This window comes from Lichenostomus cassidix, chromosome 1Ab (assembly GCF_008360975.1).
Source record: "Lichenostomus cassidix isolate B80296 chromosome 1Ab, HeHo_3.0, whole genome shotgun sequence".
Taxonomy (NCBI): Eukaryota; Metazoa; Chordata; class Aves; order Passeriformes; family Meliphagidae; genus Lichenostomus; species Lichenostomus cassidix.
In genome coordinates this window covers 1,166,208-1,183,249 of record NC_139481.1, presented here as the reverse complement: position 1 = coordinate 1,183,249, position 17,042 = coordinate 1,166,208, and the positions used below count along the sequence as shown (strand labels likewise).

The 17,042-nt window shown below is 43.4% G+C and overlaps 1 protein-coding gene across 1 annotated transcript in view; it reads right to left on the bottom strand.

Moving 5' to 3' along the window:
* Nucleotides 1-16,394, bottom strand: part of MICAL3 (microtubule associated monooxygenase, calponin and LIM domain containing 3) — a 147,254-nt gene extending 130,860 nt beyond the window's left edge. The window contains exon 1 of the mRNA XM_085049285.1: nucleotides 16,226-16,394. The gene's annotated coding sequence lies outside the window, so the exon portion shown is untranslated. The remainder of the gene's footprint in view (nucleotides 1-16,225) is intronic.
* Nucleotides 16,395-17,042: the final 648 nt, after the last annotated feature.

Sequence of the window (17,042 nt, the reverse complement as noted above, 5' to 3'; positions counted from 1 at the left end):
GGCTCACTAAGTAGAAACTTCTGTAGGTAAAAACTTGTGCAGTTAAACAGGAAAATTCAAATCTAGCCCAGTGAGTTTTGTTCATGTAGAAAAATGTTTCTAACCCTTCACGCTGCAAAAATAAGTGTTCTGATAGGAACTAATAAGGAAGCTTTCTCTGGGGCTACATGCAAATCTGCTGAGTGTTCAGTATAGAATTTAGCATTTGGAACTATTTTAAGAATAAGAGAGGCTCTGGGTCTGTGCATACACACTGTAGAGAATTTCACTGCTCACAGATTCTGCCAAGCGGTAAAATACAACGTTGCAGCTGGGTTTGCTGCTATGACTCAGGACCGTGGGCATATGAGAAGCTGATGAGAAACACACACCTTTCACTTCTCTACACTGTAAAGTTTTAAGTAGAATTAACACAAACCAAAGGCTACACAAGGGCAGAAAACTCCCTCCCAAAATGGTACATTATCTGAGTTTCACTTCATGCTTTAGGAAGAGCAGTTCAAGTGTGCAAAGAGGTTCAAGATCATCCAAAGCAGTAAGACAAGTGCTGTTCAAGGAAGAAAATATAGATATGCAAGAACACCATACCCAAATGCAGTACTACTAGACTGCTGGTGTACAATTAATACATTAACCCAAAAATCACAAGTACAGTATTTCCTTGTACTCAGACAAGGAAGGAGAAGGACCAAAGGGAATGGATCCAAATGTACCTCAGTGAAATGTAATGGAAATTCCTGCAAGGTCATCATTGAGACACTTCATTGGTTCTTCATCTAATTTGGGCTATACAAGTTCCCCACCAGAGCTGCCTGTAAAGCTGAGATTGGTTTACTCCACGTAGCATGCATTAAGGTCTAAAAGACATGTTTACTATTCGGAGTTTGGATTAAGGGAGAGCCTGAGCTATGATTTCTATGCTTGTTTTTAAAGCAACAGCTTTTTACTCCTTTAACAATGTGTACAGAGCAGCTCCCCTGTGGTGCTGTCTAGAAATAACTGACAGCCCCAAATCTCAAACAGATTTGGAAGCTTCCTTCAAACTCTTTAACCATGGTTAGATTCTCTTTAGCAAAAGGCTGTGCTGTCCTGGTTGAGAACCTTATTGTTTTATTAGAACTACTGGAACTGTTCTTTAACAAGCTGTAAAAAAGACTCTACCTATGTTAAATCCAAATTCATCACTGTTTAAAGAAGTATTAATAAAAAGATAAATCAATAAAGTCACTTTATTGCTCTTTAGAAAGTGGAACTACTATTAATAAAACATGTTGATGTTGTTTTATGGATAGGTCAAAGTCCTAGTAAGGGTGTGTTTGTCATTCTAATTTTTGTGCAGTTTCATCAACAAAGTATTTGCTCTTGCAGTATTGTATTTATTCATCTCCTGTTTTCCTCCCCCACAGCCAGAACATCTGCTAAACGTTTCTGAATCTGAGCTTGTTGGGATAGGGCCCATTACTTTTACATATTTATGAACTGTGTGGTACACTGGCACTCATTCAGCAGACTGCTTCCCAAGGCTCATGCGCAGATGACATCAACCCCTGTGGGTTTGTGTGCAGGAGATCCACATGAGCAGGGGTCACTCAGGGGGCTGCAAATCCACGGACGGCCAGAAGTACTTAAACTCCACTGCTGCCAAGGAACAGAACTATCTACTGATGTTTGAGTGATGCAGGAATGAGGAAGAGGAAGAAGAGGTGTTTATGGTGTCCTCTGGAATTGTAACGAAGAGTAATGGGTTAAAATTGAATGAAAAAGGTTGTATCTGACTCCAGAAATATCTAGAAATATCATCAAAATGTTTTTCAGTTTGGTCAAAGAGGCCAACTAAACAAAAGCTACTATGCTTGTGTTAGCTGTAACAGGCAGGACAAAACAGAACACAGGGCTGATTCTGGGGATGGAAAAACGAACACATAATTAATTTCTGAGCACATAATTAATTTCTGACCTCTGTTTTTTTTCTGCAGTAGCCCAGCTTGTCATGCCAACACTGGCACAGGCACAGCCTTATGCTATTGACACACTGAGAGGAGTGTGCTGTGCTGTTCTTGTGCAGGGCACTCACACACGTGACTGCCACCCCACAAACAGAAGCTGTGCTCACAAGCTGCCCTTGTGTGCCTGGGCTGAGCAGACCTGGCCCTGTTTGCCTTCCCAGCTGCTTTGCAAACAGTGCCTTTGCAAAGGCAAGATGCAGGATTTTCAAACCTCGTGAGAAACAAGGTACCCCCACCTCCTCTCAACTGTCAGAGCTCTGAGGATCATTTGTCTGCCTAAATGCATGCCAGCAACAGAGCACAAGCACAATCACAGACTAATAGTCTTAATGAGATTACAGCTAGAGATGCCCCAGTGCTGCCATCTGACCAAGGAACAGAACAAGCACCAAATTCATCTGGAGAAAAAGAAATCTTGGCTTTCATGTGAGAAGGCTGCAGGTTGATCAGGATTTCAGATCTATGGTGTACAACCTTTGATTTCTTTTCCCTTATAATTTTTTTTCCAATGCATTATTTTCCTTAAAAAGCAATGTATTCTTTTCACAGATGTCCAAATTTCATTAATATTTTCCAGGACATGACTTAAAAGTGATTATCACAGTGCTCAGCAACATGACTACATTTATAGATGCCTATTGTTAGCCATGCTAGATTGATCTCACCCATGGCTACTGTCTGTATGCTTGACCATGACACCCTTGTGCTGGGGGGGAACGTGGTGGATCTTTGCCAATATAATAATCCTTTTTATCAGCAGTTTATCAGGAGCATCTGTTTGTCTCATCAGAATGAAATTGCTTGCAACTCTATCCTACACAGCACAAATACTCTTTCTGCACCTGTTCAAGCACTTGATTTACTTACTGCTTAAATTCCTAATCTCAACAAAAAAAAATAAGTCAGCTTGTACAACAAAGGCTGGAATAATGAATTAAATGGAGAAGCTGATATAGAACCGTATCAGGTGGCTAGAGCACAAAACCTGGCATTAAGGTACAGATTGTGCAGCGCTCACTGCAAACTGCAGATCCTGCCCTGCAGATCTCATCGAGCTTCCTGCAAGAAACCTGCTGCTAATGGCAAGGCTGCAGCTCCTGCAGGAATTCATGCCTAGGACAAAAAAACAGTAGTAGTGCATTCATGGATTTCTGCATGAAGCCTAGAGCTAGCACAAAAGAAAATTCCTCCCCTTAGACACAAGGAAGCCCAGAATTTACTAGTCAATGACAAACAATACATAACGTTTGCAGCAGAAGGTAGCAGAGGCTGGCTGGGTCGGTACTCACAGAGCGAGGCTGCAGGAATGACCTTCTCCTCACAGGAGTCAACTCCTCCCCGACAGGTGCTCACAGCTCGCCCGCCTCTGCAGGGGCAGACACCCAAATTAGAGCCCCTCGCCACTCCTCGTGCCCTGCCTCCACACGGCTTGCTCTTTGCAGAGCTCCAACCAACAATTTTCTCCTTCTCCAGGCTCGCAAGGTAAAGGCGAAATTTAAAAGAAATGGGATCTCAGATGCAAATCGCCTTCTGTAAGTCTTTGCCAGAGCATCTCGCAGAGTCTCGGGGAGGCTGTGTGATGATGGGTCTGGCTGCCAAGTCGTCACTGTTGCCACAGTAACGGAGCAGTGGTCCCCTGTGGCTTGCTAAGGGAGCGGCAATGGGAGCACCGAATGGATGCTTTGCCTCCTCCTTCGAGGATTCCTCTGACCTGGGTAATCCACCCATTTCTTTAAAAAGGCTGTTTTGCACCAAAGGTATTTCCCTCACACCCCACATACACCACCCCTCCCGCCTTGGCTACTCTGCTCACAGAGCTCTCCAGCATCTTCAGTCTTGTTTCTATGGTATAAGAAAGCTGGCATAACACTGAGAGACCCACTGGCTTCCCCTGGGAAATACCATGCCTTGTGGAAAGAAGAAAAGAGAAACCTTGTTCTGGTAAATATCTGCACACGAGCACATGCTCAGCAGTGTTTGAAGAAGTGCTGGGACAGTGCGATATAATCTTGTCTCTGTGAGCAGGTGAATGAGCAGTTGAGACAGCAAGAGGGGATTTTTCTGCCAAGTGTTTCTCTGCCAGCACTGAGCACAAGTGTGTCTGTGAGGCCCTGCTACAGCTACGGGGAAGCTCAGGGCCAGCAGAATTCCTTTGTTCCTGTCCCCTCAACTGAAAAGTCTTGGCGCTATCATTTCTGAGCCTTCATATTACTGTTTTCTACTTATTTTGATTATAACATTGACATAAACAGGAGCAATAACGTTAGGCAGGAGAGCCCACAGCAGTGGGGACCTACAGACTCTGGGCTGTAGTCAGAAAAGCAGCCAAGACTGCAGAAGCAGGCGTTATTTTGCTGGACAATGAACAATTCAGCTTTGTTTTGGAAAGCAACTCCTTGGATAGTTAAATAATACCACTTGTTTATGAGACAGATTATTTATCTCATCTTCTTTATAAAATGTTGCTAATGGTTCTTTGTTGCTTTCCTTATTATTCTCTCTTAAAGCCAAGTGCTTCTTTTAAGGTAATGGATTTCCTCTCTCAGGATGCCTGTAACAAACACAGCTCTGTGTGCATGTAGGTGGTGTGGACAAAAACAAATACACAGAAGTAAAACCCACACATTTGCTTTCTTAACTAACTTTCCTGTCCTCGCTTTCAACTCATGTTGTTTGGGCAATCTGTGACAGTGGCTCATCCCAACTTGCTAGGTAGGGACAGGCCTCCAGATGCCAAAATCCAAACATTAAAGGTCCCATCGTGACAAGGGGTTAAGTACCTTTTTGCCCCACTGGAATCTGAAGCAGCAGAGATGGGACTAGTTCAGAACAGCACTATCAGCCAGAAGGGCTAAAAGGACTTGAATTAGATTATAAAACCCTTCAGTGGGCTGAACAAAATCTCAAGCATTACAAGCAGTAAAAATTCTAATAGTTTTACTTGTCTTTGCATCTGCCTTCAGACTGGGTTTTCCAGCTTTTCTCCAACACACTATGAGCATTAGGATTTAATTTGAATTAGAAAAAGCCTTCAGTTTCTCCTATGTTTACAGGATTCTGAAATGTGGGACTTGGTGAACATCACCCAACACAGAGATGGCCATGCCAATGCCACTAGGCTTGGTGGTGCAGCATAGCTCCAGTTCCACACAGATGTGAGGTTACTAAATACATGAAGGCATCTTACAGAAGTTTATCATGGGCATTTTATGGCTGCTTCTTCAGTAACCTTACATGAGCATGCAGTAAGATCAGAAACTGAGCTGCACACTTAGTCTTACACAGGAAAATGTTGGTTGGTACATATAATTAAATAAATCTGTTTTGCTGACACTCCCTCCCCCGCCCCTTCCCTCAACTATTTTTACGCTTGGCTTAATGGAAAAGACTTGGTGCCTCTGGGTGTGAAGCATGAAGCCATTCAAAATGAAGCTGTCCCCTGAAGAAGACAATCCCGAGAAGGAATAATGCTGGGCTCTCAGGGAGTATGAAAGCAGCAGAGGAATGTAGGGGAGAGGAGGTGGCTGGGCTCAGCCTGCAGCACTGAGAAGTCTTTTCCATTTGCAGCTTTCTCCTCCCGCAGTCAGAGCTGTTTAATGGGATCACGAGGGCTGCTGTACCATTACTTACGGAAGAGGGTATAAAAATGACAGCAGCTAATAAGCACCCATTTCTCATCAGTCGCCTCATAAGGCTAATTGCACAAACAGAATGTTTCAGAGGCTAACAGGCTGGAAATGACATTCTGTCTGCTGGATCCAGACCAGTGCAGAGAGACTGCATCCCTGAGACTGGACACTTCAGTCCCTGCCACAAAATAAAGAGGGCTATCCCTAAATGTAAGTCCACAGGAGAACACAGACTTCAGAAACTGAGTTGGAATGCTAAAGACACAGCACAGTCATTCTTCCTGGTGATGAGAAGGCAGCAGGAGTAGAAACATTGAATGCTCCTTTGTCCATAAATGTCCAGACCACATTCCTGCTTCTGGAGTTCCTTCACAGAAAGGAAGGCTTTGTTTGGAGCTCACGACTGAGGACCGCAAGAAAGACTTAAAAAACCTGAAAAACCCAACCCAAGCTTGGTGCACCAGGGTGGGAACACATCTACAGCTGAGGCCTCAGTTCAGAGGAGGCATTCATGCTTCCGAGGGAAGAGGCTGGCTGATGGGAAGGGCAGAAACTGGACAGGGCTGTGTGTGGTCTGAGGGCAGGAAAAAGGCAGGGAGTGTGTGTTTATGTGTGTAGGAAGGGAGTTGTTGGTAGTGGGAGTGCAGTCCCTGCACGTGAATTATAGATGTCAAAGCTGAAAAAGTGCTGGTTGGCCTGTTCACTCTCCCTTCTTTTAGCTGCTGAAGGTTTGAAAAGTTGAGTCTTCCACTCATTGCACCAAAGGATCTAATGCAGTATATTTGCTCTAATATCACCAGTCACTAATTAGATAATTCTAACCCAAAAAAAAAAGAAAAAAAAAAAGTGACGACATTGGTTCTTTCAAACACTGAGATTCATTTTGCTCTTAGCATCACTATCCAGGCTTTTAAAGCATACATTTAATTTCTTTTCTCACTCTGATCTATAGTTAGGCTTGTTAGGAAGTGTCTGTGCTGGTTTTCTATTTTTAAAATATGGGCCCACGTTTGATCAGTTTTTACGTGAGATTCTCTGCTGCACTGCTGGTAAAATTAACTCACAACCAGTTTTCAAGGCTATTGGAAAGTTATCACCATGCTATAATATATTCTGTGCTAAATTATTTGGATATGCTAAGCTTTTTCCACAATATTTCCACACCTGATTTTCATGGAGATCCTTGCTCCTGGTTGTTTACACTCCTATTAACTGCCCCTATTGTCATGCATGTTATTGATGGGTTTCTGGAAAGCTCAGCAACTCAGCAATTTTATAACTGCATTATAAATAATTCAATCAACTGTTCTTCCCCACATCTACTTCTCATTTATTAATGGACTCTCTTTCTAAGCAGTATTTTCTGATCTCTCATCACCATCCTATATATATATATACATATATACACTTGGGGGAGGAATGTAATTAGTTTTGCAGTCCTTCTGCCAAAACTTCCACTGACTTCAGTCAGAGATTTGCCTGAAGAATGCCTGATTACAGCCTGTAGGAGTTGGTCCTATTTCTGTACAGCAGGAACAGGCTGAAGTGAGTGCACACAGGTGGGCAACAGAGTCCCACGGGCGTTTGAACCCAGAGGCATTTGAAGAGAAGCATGAAAATGTGGGTTTATGTGTACAAGAAGAAGAAGGTGAAGCACATGGGGGAGCCAGGCAAAGTGAATGAGGATTTGTTATACAAGAGTAGGGAATACAGAAGATTTTACATTATTAACTCATGTTAACTTTGTTTATGTCTTCATTTGTTTGTGGGTTTGTTTCATTTTGTTCTAACTTTTTAAGTAACAGAAGAGTGGATTTTCTCTTTCCCCCCTTTTCTGTCATCAGACAGCTGTGCAAATATTTTGGCATGTGATTGTGGAAGCACAACACTGCAAACTTATGAATTGTGCCAAGAGGAAAGTGCAGGAAAACAAAAGGCAAAAGCCTGGGGTAGATCTAGCTGCCAGGATCTTCTGTCCCCAGGGGCACCAGACAGAGGAGAAGGGAGAGAATAAAGGAGAACTGTGATAGCTTTCAGTGCTGACAGTGACAGTATCCCAGGTCAGAAGGAAACACAGACTGGAAGGAGGGTAGCAAAGGTATCAGAGCAATTAGCAGTCACAGAATCACATCCTTCTTGGAGGTTGTTGGCTTTATCTGCAGCACCAACTGCTTGTATTGTACCTGCCTTAAGATACTGAGTTCTCAGGTTGCAGTAAAATTGAAAACCCAACTTACACAGTGCAGTAAATCAGTCTTTTAATTTAGAAAATCAGACCTACATGCCTGGTTTGTGGTTATACTGGCCTGGCATAAAACAGGTCTTTTCCAAGAGCTTGAGGGGTTCATCAGCAAAGCAGTGATTCAGGCCAGACGACTAAAAACCCATCTCCTCACAAGTTCCCTCAGGAGTTTATGCTACACAAGTGTGGGCAGTGGGTGATAACACAAACCTAAATATGCCACAGCCAGGAATCAAGCTGACTGATTCTCTGCCAAAGAATTCTATCTTGTTATGCAGGGGAATGAAGTAATCAATAAAAAAATTAGCTATCACTTACAACATTCTCAGTGGGTTTTGCCACACTCATTTCAGTGATTCCTCTACATCAAATGACAACACATCTTCATCTTTCACTGCTTAAGGTAAAACAATAGGTCATTGTGTAATGGTACTCCATCTCCAACCCATCCTGCTGGTGAGAAGTCAAAGGATCAACATTCATTCCTGAAGCTGCTCATCATTCTGTGCCCAGAAACACAGAACTGGGGATACTTCTCTCTTTTTTTAGGCCCATAAAACTGCCAAAGTTACTCAAACAAACAAGAAACTTGGCTGTACTGCATGTAATCTCCCATCCCAGGGAATTAAACAGGTGGTTATTAAAACTGTAATAACACCCACACTGTGAGCACGTTTAAACCCTAAAGGAAGAAATTCTTCCTTCCATCAAAGACAGCAAAATCATTTAATGATTTCAGGAAGCCTTCATACTCCAACTTCCTCTAACCATTTGCATTCCACTTCCATTTAATTACCTGAATGATTAATTAAGATCTATCAGCTAATGTTTTGCTCAGTGCTTTGAATATGTAAAGCACTGTATAAATCCTTGGTATGAATTGTTTATTAGGCTACTATTTATGTCACTGTTGTTGCCTTCTGGGCTCTTCCCATTCCTTTTCATATTCCCTTTCACAGGCAGTGGTCAGTGCTACCCACCATGGCTGTTATTTCTAGCCCAGGTTATGGACTCAGCACCACCATCCTCCTGCAGAGTCATGACCAATGTGACCTTCAAGGACAAAGCAGAGGCTTGTCTGCAACAGAAATCCCACCCACCTCCACAGTCTCTATGACTCTGAGCAGGCCGTTTACAATTAGGTGTACCAGTGGTGAATCTGGGTGTCTCAAGTTGCAGCTGTCTTGGGAGACCAGAGACATGACTTTAAAAACCAGGACATAGCCCTGCAATTCAAACCAGTTGTCTCTGTAATTATTGTCTCTGCAGATCCTGTGAGATACATACACAAAATACTGCGTTTGCTTTGTTTTTCTTAACTGTCAGCCACACAAATTCTGCTTTATAATTGAGCATCAAGTCAAGTTCTTTCCTTCTTACTCATAAGTAACATTCAACAGGCCAAAACAGGCCACAGGGATGCCAAAAATATAACCCTTTGGAACTCGGTAAACAATTTTGTTGATCCTGCTGAAAACAGAGCAGAATCATTTTCTCTGAGCGCATTGGCTCTCCGGAGGTAATGAGAGCCCATTTCTTTGAGTCACTGAACTCAGCTGTGAGTGCCAATGGGACAGGCTGAGCTGGTGAATCTCATGATCCTTCCCTCATTTCCAGTTTATTTTAACTCCTTCTAGAGTCTCCGAAGGAAAAGACTCTCATGCTCAAAGACACTGAAGCAGCGAAGGCCAAGTCTAGAAATAAAGTCCCTGTAATGTTCTTTTCTTCCTTGCCTAGATCAGTGCTGAACAAGCATAGGACTTTCTAAGCAGAAAGGTCCATGCAGAGAAGGAAAAGAACCTCATAATCCCCTTTTTTTCTGTATCCTCACACTGTATGCAGCCACGTATTTGTGGGTACTGTGAAGCTCTGCTTTCCTGGAACTAACTGCAACAAAAGGCTGATGAACAGCTGCCTGAGTGACTCCCACAAAATGTAAGGAATAGCACTGTGGAGAAGACTGGACAGAAGGAAGAAAGGATATATAATGGGTTTGATCTTTTTCCCACCGAATCAGGATGGAAACTATACATGGGTCTTCCTTCTCGTTGGCTACAGCTACTCTGGGAGAGCAGGGGATTGGTTTCAGTGCTCATTACCCCAGGCTCCTGCTGTTTCACGGAGATCAATGTATCATTTAATAGGGAGAGGCTTTTCAGCTCTGTGCGATTTTATCTGCTGATGGCTACCATGATATTTATAGACATATCCATCAGCATAACAGCAGGAAGCAATTCTCTAGGGGTCAAACTGGGTGGATTTCCCCTCTTTAAAGTCCATTATGGATGCAGCTTTCTGTATAGGATTAACCACTTAACTCACTGAATCCCAAATATCATGAGCTATTGTTCACAAAAACTGATGATCTCCACGGCTTAGCTGTGGGATGGTTGACTTGTTTTCAGCCTCAATTATCTTTTCAAATAACAAGGTCCTTTGTTAACCTCTGACTTGCTGAGCACTGTGTAGGCAGCCTATTAAGTACTTCACAGTCCTCTGTTAACCCTATGATTCGGGCAGCTCTAGAGATTTAGTGCTATGATTGTCCTATTTCTGACCAGTCTGAATCTTCAACTGCCACATGAATAGCAACACCAGAGAACCAGCTTTGATCACAGCAAGCTTAGGAAAATAAACCGCGGTGGCTTGGAAGATCGAGGCAGAAACTACGTGCTTATTATACAAAGTGTTTTAATGCTTTCAGCCTAACTTTTGGTAATGATTTACAGAACATGCTTCCCTGCTAGGACTATTTAGAGTCAGCTCCATTGGGGATTTAGCATGCAGTGATTCTATCTCCTAAAATTATCCGACTATCCTTCTAGTATTGAATTTCTTCTTGTGAGCACACCTTTTGGAAGGAGACAGTCTTGCAAGGGGAGCTCAGAATAGACATATTGTTCCAGCAGCTCAGAGTGCATTGGAAATGTGAACTACTGTGAACTGCTGCTTAATTTGACCCAGAAAGACGGATGTAGAGTCCTGACATGGACAAGTGTTCTTGAATACAAATTTGAGTTATTTAAGGTTTTGTTTCTAATCACCAGAGCTATCATCAGTCACATCTGTCCATCCATTCTCCCTTTCCAATTCACCATGACCTCCTCATGCCCTTATTTCACTTAACGTTGCTGTATTTACAGTGACCTCCACCCTCATGACTTGGTTGTACTCCGAGTGCCAGGCTGACACACCAGCATACAGCTCTCTTACTCACACGTACACTTCATGAGAAATGCAAGGGCAGCTGCTGTCTTTCCCTGAGAGCAAAAATTAAATTCCCAATCCCTGACAGATCCCACCCCATTTTCCATCCTTGAAGGTCTGGTCAGAGTTCATACATGAATCCCATTTCCATTACTTTGCTTTTGAGTGATTTTATTTTGCTGATGTACACAGCTGCAGTGTACTCTTGCTCCTTTGCTTTAAACTCATCCATTTCTTTTCACTTGGATATATCACAGCACTCCATAAATACAATTGAAATTACAAAACTAATAAGCCTTCTGTCAGGTAGGAAAGACAATGACATTTTCTTCTCTGTTTTATGAAAAGAGAAGCTGATGTTCAGGTAGAAAAAAATTAGAGGGAGAAATCTCTAGTCAATAAACATTACATCCAAGATTACTCAGGATAATTTTAATGCTTGAAATTTACTTAACCAGAAACCTAATTTTTAGCTACATCAAAACACTTGTGCAAGTCAATTAATATAATGACTATATTATGTAGTTCTTAATCATCTTAGAAAAACCTGGAGCAGCTTAAGAAGTCATTGTCAGGCTCCCCCCACCAGTGGCACTAATAGACCTTAAATACCCTGACCAGCCTCTCAGCCAGGGACTCTCATCCTGCCCAGCGATCCTGGGAAGGGAGGCTCCATTGAAGATCCATGCTGGGCACCCAGCCCTGCCCTGAGCTACATCACAGCTGAAGATCTTATGAACATTTCAGGGCAAAGCCGGGAAGCCACCTGGGTCCAAACCCTTATCCGTGGTGGTTTAAAGGCAGCCACTGAGCTGGCAGCACAGGGACTGCAGCCATGGAGTTCCTGCTCTCCAGACGAGCCAGTGTTGATCCAGGGGGAGAATAAGTTACCACGTGAATTCCATCCTGAATTCCCCAGGCTACATCTGCTGAAGGATGATGGCAGTGGGAGACAGGAGAGTTACAGCCTAAAGTTCACTTTAATAAGCTAAAAATATTTCAAATACAACCTGTCCCATCTATGGTACAGTTCCAAAATATATTATTACAGCTTAGTAGTTTTTCTGTAATGCTTCAAGCAAGTTCTTTCAGGCTGTCTACACTGAGTCATTTTTTGGAAATAAACTTTTTGGATCTAACACTAAATGAGAAATTATTTCAGATTTGGTAATACAGACTGGGTTTTCAACTTCCTTCTTGAACAGGCATCTGGAACAAAAATGTGTCTAGAAAATTTTGGCCTGCCTTTTGAGTCTGCCTGGGCTCAGCTTTCAAAGCTGAAAACCTCACTGAGACACGAGGGTTAGATTCCTCACAGGCTGCCCTTCCCCCAGTGCCAAGAAGTAACCACTTATGTCTAAGGCTACATAAACTAATTAGACATCTAATCCTACCTTTGTCTGCACCTGGTATTGCCAAGAAAGATGAGGAGCAGCAAGTACAGGAGGTACAGAGGAAAAGAGAACATCAGCTCGTCAGGGAAACCAGGGCCAACACACTGCTCGAGACAATAATCATTACATTATTACAGCATACATACTGTAAGCACACCTCTCAAACCAGTAAAACCATAAAATAGCACTCAGATCTTCAAAAGGAGGGGAGAAATCCTCCAAAAAGAAAGGTGATGCACATTCATTGACTATGTTAAAAAAAAAAAGCTCAGATGCAGATTCATAAAAAAGCAATCACCTGTTAATTACCGTGTCAAGTTCACAAGCACAAACAGCAAGCAGGGGAGTTGTGCCCACCGCAGCCAGAGGGGCAGGCAGGGGATGCTCTCCATGAAACACAAGACACAAAGGTTGCACCAGCAAACAGCCCATTCCCAAGGGATCTTCTCCACTTCCAAGGGCTCAGACACAGCTACAACTCAATTCTGCAGCACTGCTGGCTTTCCTAAAGCAACCTCTCATCACAACTTTTGTGAGCATCACAAGACCTGGCCAGACAAGATTTGGGACCAGCAGACAGAGATGCAAAAGAGTTCATTAACTTCTGTTGTATGTCCTGTAATTTCCCATTCAAGATGCAGAAGGTGCATGGACTGTTTGTAGACATAATTTGCACAGATCACAGTAAACGTGCATCCAGAATGAGGGACAGGTAACTGACAGACACTGTGAAAAAAAATACTGAGATGTCAGGGAGTTAGGTTAAAAATGTGAAGAAACATTTTCTCAAATTGCCTTGTTTGCCTTGTGGTACAGATAGTTCCAGGATTCACACTGTCAAGCCTTTGAGAGCACAAGGCTTGCTTTTGAAAAGGAGGAAAGGTGGAGACCAATGGATGACAGTTGATTTTGGCAGGCTGGGCCTTTAGAAGAGGTATCAACTATTGGAGGGGTTGCAACTCCAAAACAATGAGCAAAGAGATGCTGTGCTAGGCAAACAGGATGTAATTGACCCACAGTGATGACAGGCTTTAGTATTTTCTCATAGATAATAACTAGCTGAAGAAAAGAAGATGCCTTAGGCCTCTAACCAAATTGGTCACCTTACAGCTATGAACTGCCCCACCCAGCACTAATTATGACTATTATAACAGTAACAATTAAATCAAAAGTAACTGCTGCTATTCTTTGACAGCTGTATTGCCAAGGCTAGTATTTTGTTTGATTATGAAGCAAAGAAAGGGATTTAATAAATGTAAAATTGCTCTTTGTTTCGGAAAGGTTTTGTTGTTATCTGAGTAAAACTCAAGTCTTGACAGGTTGTGAACACAGCCCTGTTTCCAGTTTCCCAGTCTTCAGTGTTTACACCTCACGCAGTGTTTGTGCATCTGTGATGAAGGTTAAAACAGAGATTTGCTCTTTCATGTTATGTGACACCCCCAGCTGGGCTGTGGCTGTGACTGCCCCTGTAGCTCTTTTCTGCCTTGTTCCATCCTCGCCTGTTGCTCTTACAGGTTTGCATATGGCCGAAATCAGACATGAGTGCTTTTAAATGCACTAACTAGGAACATCAGCAGGTGGGCTAAAATCAGGTGAGTTTCCTCTAACCAGTTCTATTTCTGAAACAAAAAATAGGTTTGGTGCTGTGCCACCACGCTTGGTGAGATAAGGAAGCTGAGCATCACCATGGGCCATCTGTTCAAGGCACAGCCGGAGAGCGTTCACCTCCAGCCAGCCCAGGGCTCTGCAGACCGCCTGCCAGGAGCTAGGGAAGCCCTGAATCTGGGCTAATTGAAGGGATCTGCAGCCAGCCAGCTTCATATTTAATAGGGATTTACTGCTGATGGAAATTACAAGTGAATTACAGATTCCAGCACGTCATGGTCTCGCCAGAGTCAAACAAAAGCACGTGGTGATAAGAACAGAGTGCTGCACGCTGGGACCTGAGGTCTCCACAGACCTCATTGCTTTGTTAAAGTGTTGTTAATAAGCTATGAGATATTACAGAGCTCCACATCTTTCCAAGAAACTATGCCTTCCTCAGTTGTGTTTATATTACCGTTTATAATTTCCAGCTCTTCTGTTTGTTTTTATACGGGTGTAGGAGGGTTTCTTTCTCTTCAAATCAAATCATAGGGCCTCACCATTTCTAGCTCAAAGTCTCCCTAATGCTGCTAATCTCCTATTAACAGCCTACTGACACAGAAGAGACAACAGAAAAAGACTGATTGCCAGCCCTCTGGCCCTGTGACCGTGTGCCGGTCAGATCTGGATTAATAGTTGAGGCGATTTACCTCAGGAGGCCTTGTTACAGGTGCCTGTAACTCTAAACTCTCCTCAAACTGCCTGGCAGGAAGGGAGGAGGGGAACCAGTAAATCCACAGGTGATGCACACACAAACAAGGCTCCGCTGAAACTCATTTTGCTTTTCCTATGGATGACCACAGGAAAAAACCTCCTTCATTTCAGGTGAAAGGGCATGAGCTGGGCATTGACATGTCACTGAGGACACAAACCCCACGGTGATACTCCCTCATACTACCTATTGCTGACAGCAAATTTGCTTAACTTTAGCTTTTCTGGTTACTAGAAATTGTTATCTAGGAGCACAGGCAAACACTGCTTTTCTCCAGTTTTCATGTAGTAGTATAGATTGCCTTGCTGTGTAGGGTGGATCAAGTACAAGAGGGACTCTTTCAGCTTTAAAACAACTTAAGCTGCTCACGTTCAAGGAAAGATGGAAAAACAGCATCATTCTTATTTGGCAACAAGTACCCATGTGACAGTGTGGCTCAGCAGCCCAGACAGCGTCAGGCTCCCCTCCAGGGCTGGACTGCACCTCCTACATTTGCAGCACTGTGCTTGCCGACTCTGCTGCTCCATGACCCTACATAGTAGGAGGAGGGTGCTGGGATGAGGGATCCAGCTGACCAGCTGCACTTGACGTCACCCAGCAAAGAGTGTCCACACACAGCATCTGAGCTGCACGAGGAGCGTGCCTGACTGCCAGGCAGAGAAACAGAGGCAGGAGCTGGTGCTGCCTGTGACCAGGTCAGCCTCTGAGGCTTCACGTGTGCCTGAGAATGGAGATCAAGCATCTCTCATCTCTGCTAAGATGATTATATTTCAGAATAATTTCATTTTGCTTGTTAACAAACCGCCAGTAAAATAGGTAATTGTTCCTGGCCTGAAGTTAAACAATCCTGTTACTGAGTGTTATGTGCAGGTCAGAGAGATGCAAGAGGTTTAGCCTTCGAGGCACCACACTGTCCCCTCTAGGAAGTGGGGTGAAGTACAAAAACATTCTACTATGCCTTACAGATAAATTAATTTAACCTATAATTATTGTCATTACAAGGCTGCTTGTCCACCTTGGCTTCTTACACAACCACACAGTCCAACTCATACAGAGCTGCTGTTCAGTGCATCTTCTACCTCTCCCTGACCCTTCCCGGCCTCTAACACAACTGCATCATGTTGCAGCTCACTGTCTTTCCACAGGTCTTGATTCATAAGGAGCATCTGCAGGGAAACAGGATCTGACTCACTCCACAGCACAGCTGCTCCTGCTGCTTGCTCCCTCACCTGAAACAACAGCCCCGTTCCAAAAGCTGCCTCCATGACCACAGCAACTAATTCAAACATCACCTCAGCAATGCTGGGCTGCCCTTCTAAGGGATAGAACATTATTGGCCGCTCTCTGTGAAAGAAATCCTTGAACAGCATCTTTGCATAACGCAATCTTACCTTGTTTTTGTGCTGTCTCACTCCTTTTCTGAGTCTCAGTGAGGAGCATCCAGCCAGTGTGAGTCTTTTTCAAAATCGATTCCTTATCCATATTTGGGAATTTGTGCTGGGCACTAGCTGGTACGAGGCACGTTCTTCCCACAGTGCACTTTGGGACTTGTAGTTCCCAAAAAGGAATATTGTTTTCCAAATTGCAAGCGCCGAGCAACCGAAACAAAAGTCTGAAACGCCTTTACCTCTGCCTTTGCTTGCTGCTGGGCCCTTCCTTTCACATTTCTGTGCAGTAGTTTCACATTAGCCAGCCCAAATCCTTCAGGAACCTCTTCCACAGTTAAGGGCGATGTGCCAACCCCTTGCATGCAGCACTGTGGAAGAGCTGCGACTGCAGAGTGCTCCTGCTGCTGCTGTGAGGGGCAGGTACGTGGTCATGCATCCTGGAATCAGCTACCTAGAAAAAGAGAGCTATGATCAGGTTTTTTATCATATTCTCCCCACTGAAATGGCATAGAAAATCTCCTTTAAAAGATGTTTCACTCTTTATTAGCACATTTGATTTTTTAATTAAATAATCATAGTGGAGGTACAGATAAAGCTGTCAATTATTTCAAAAAGTTACAAGGTAAATCAATGCTGTCTCTCTTGCAGAGATTCGTTTTTGAAGAGCGTTTGCACTGACTGCCGTAATTACCTTGTAACCAAGACACCCTGTTGTTTTTAAATAACAACTGAAGGAGAATGTGAATCGCTGCCTGCCGGGTGCTGCTGGCAGCACTGTTATTGTGCCCGAACTCCATTAACAGCGTATATGCTTTAAACT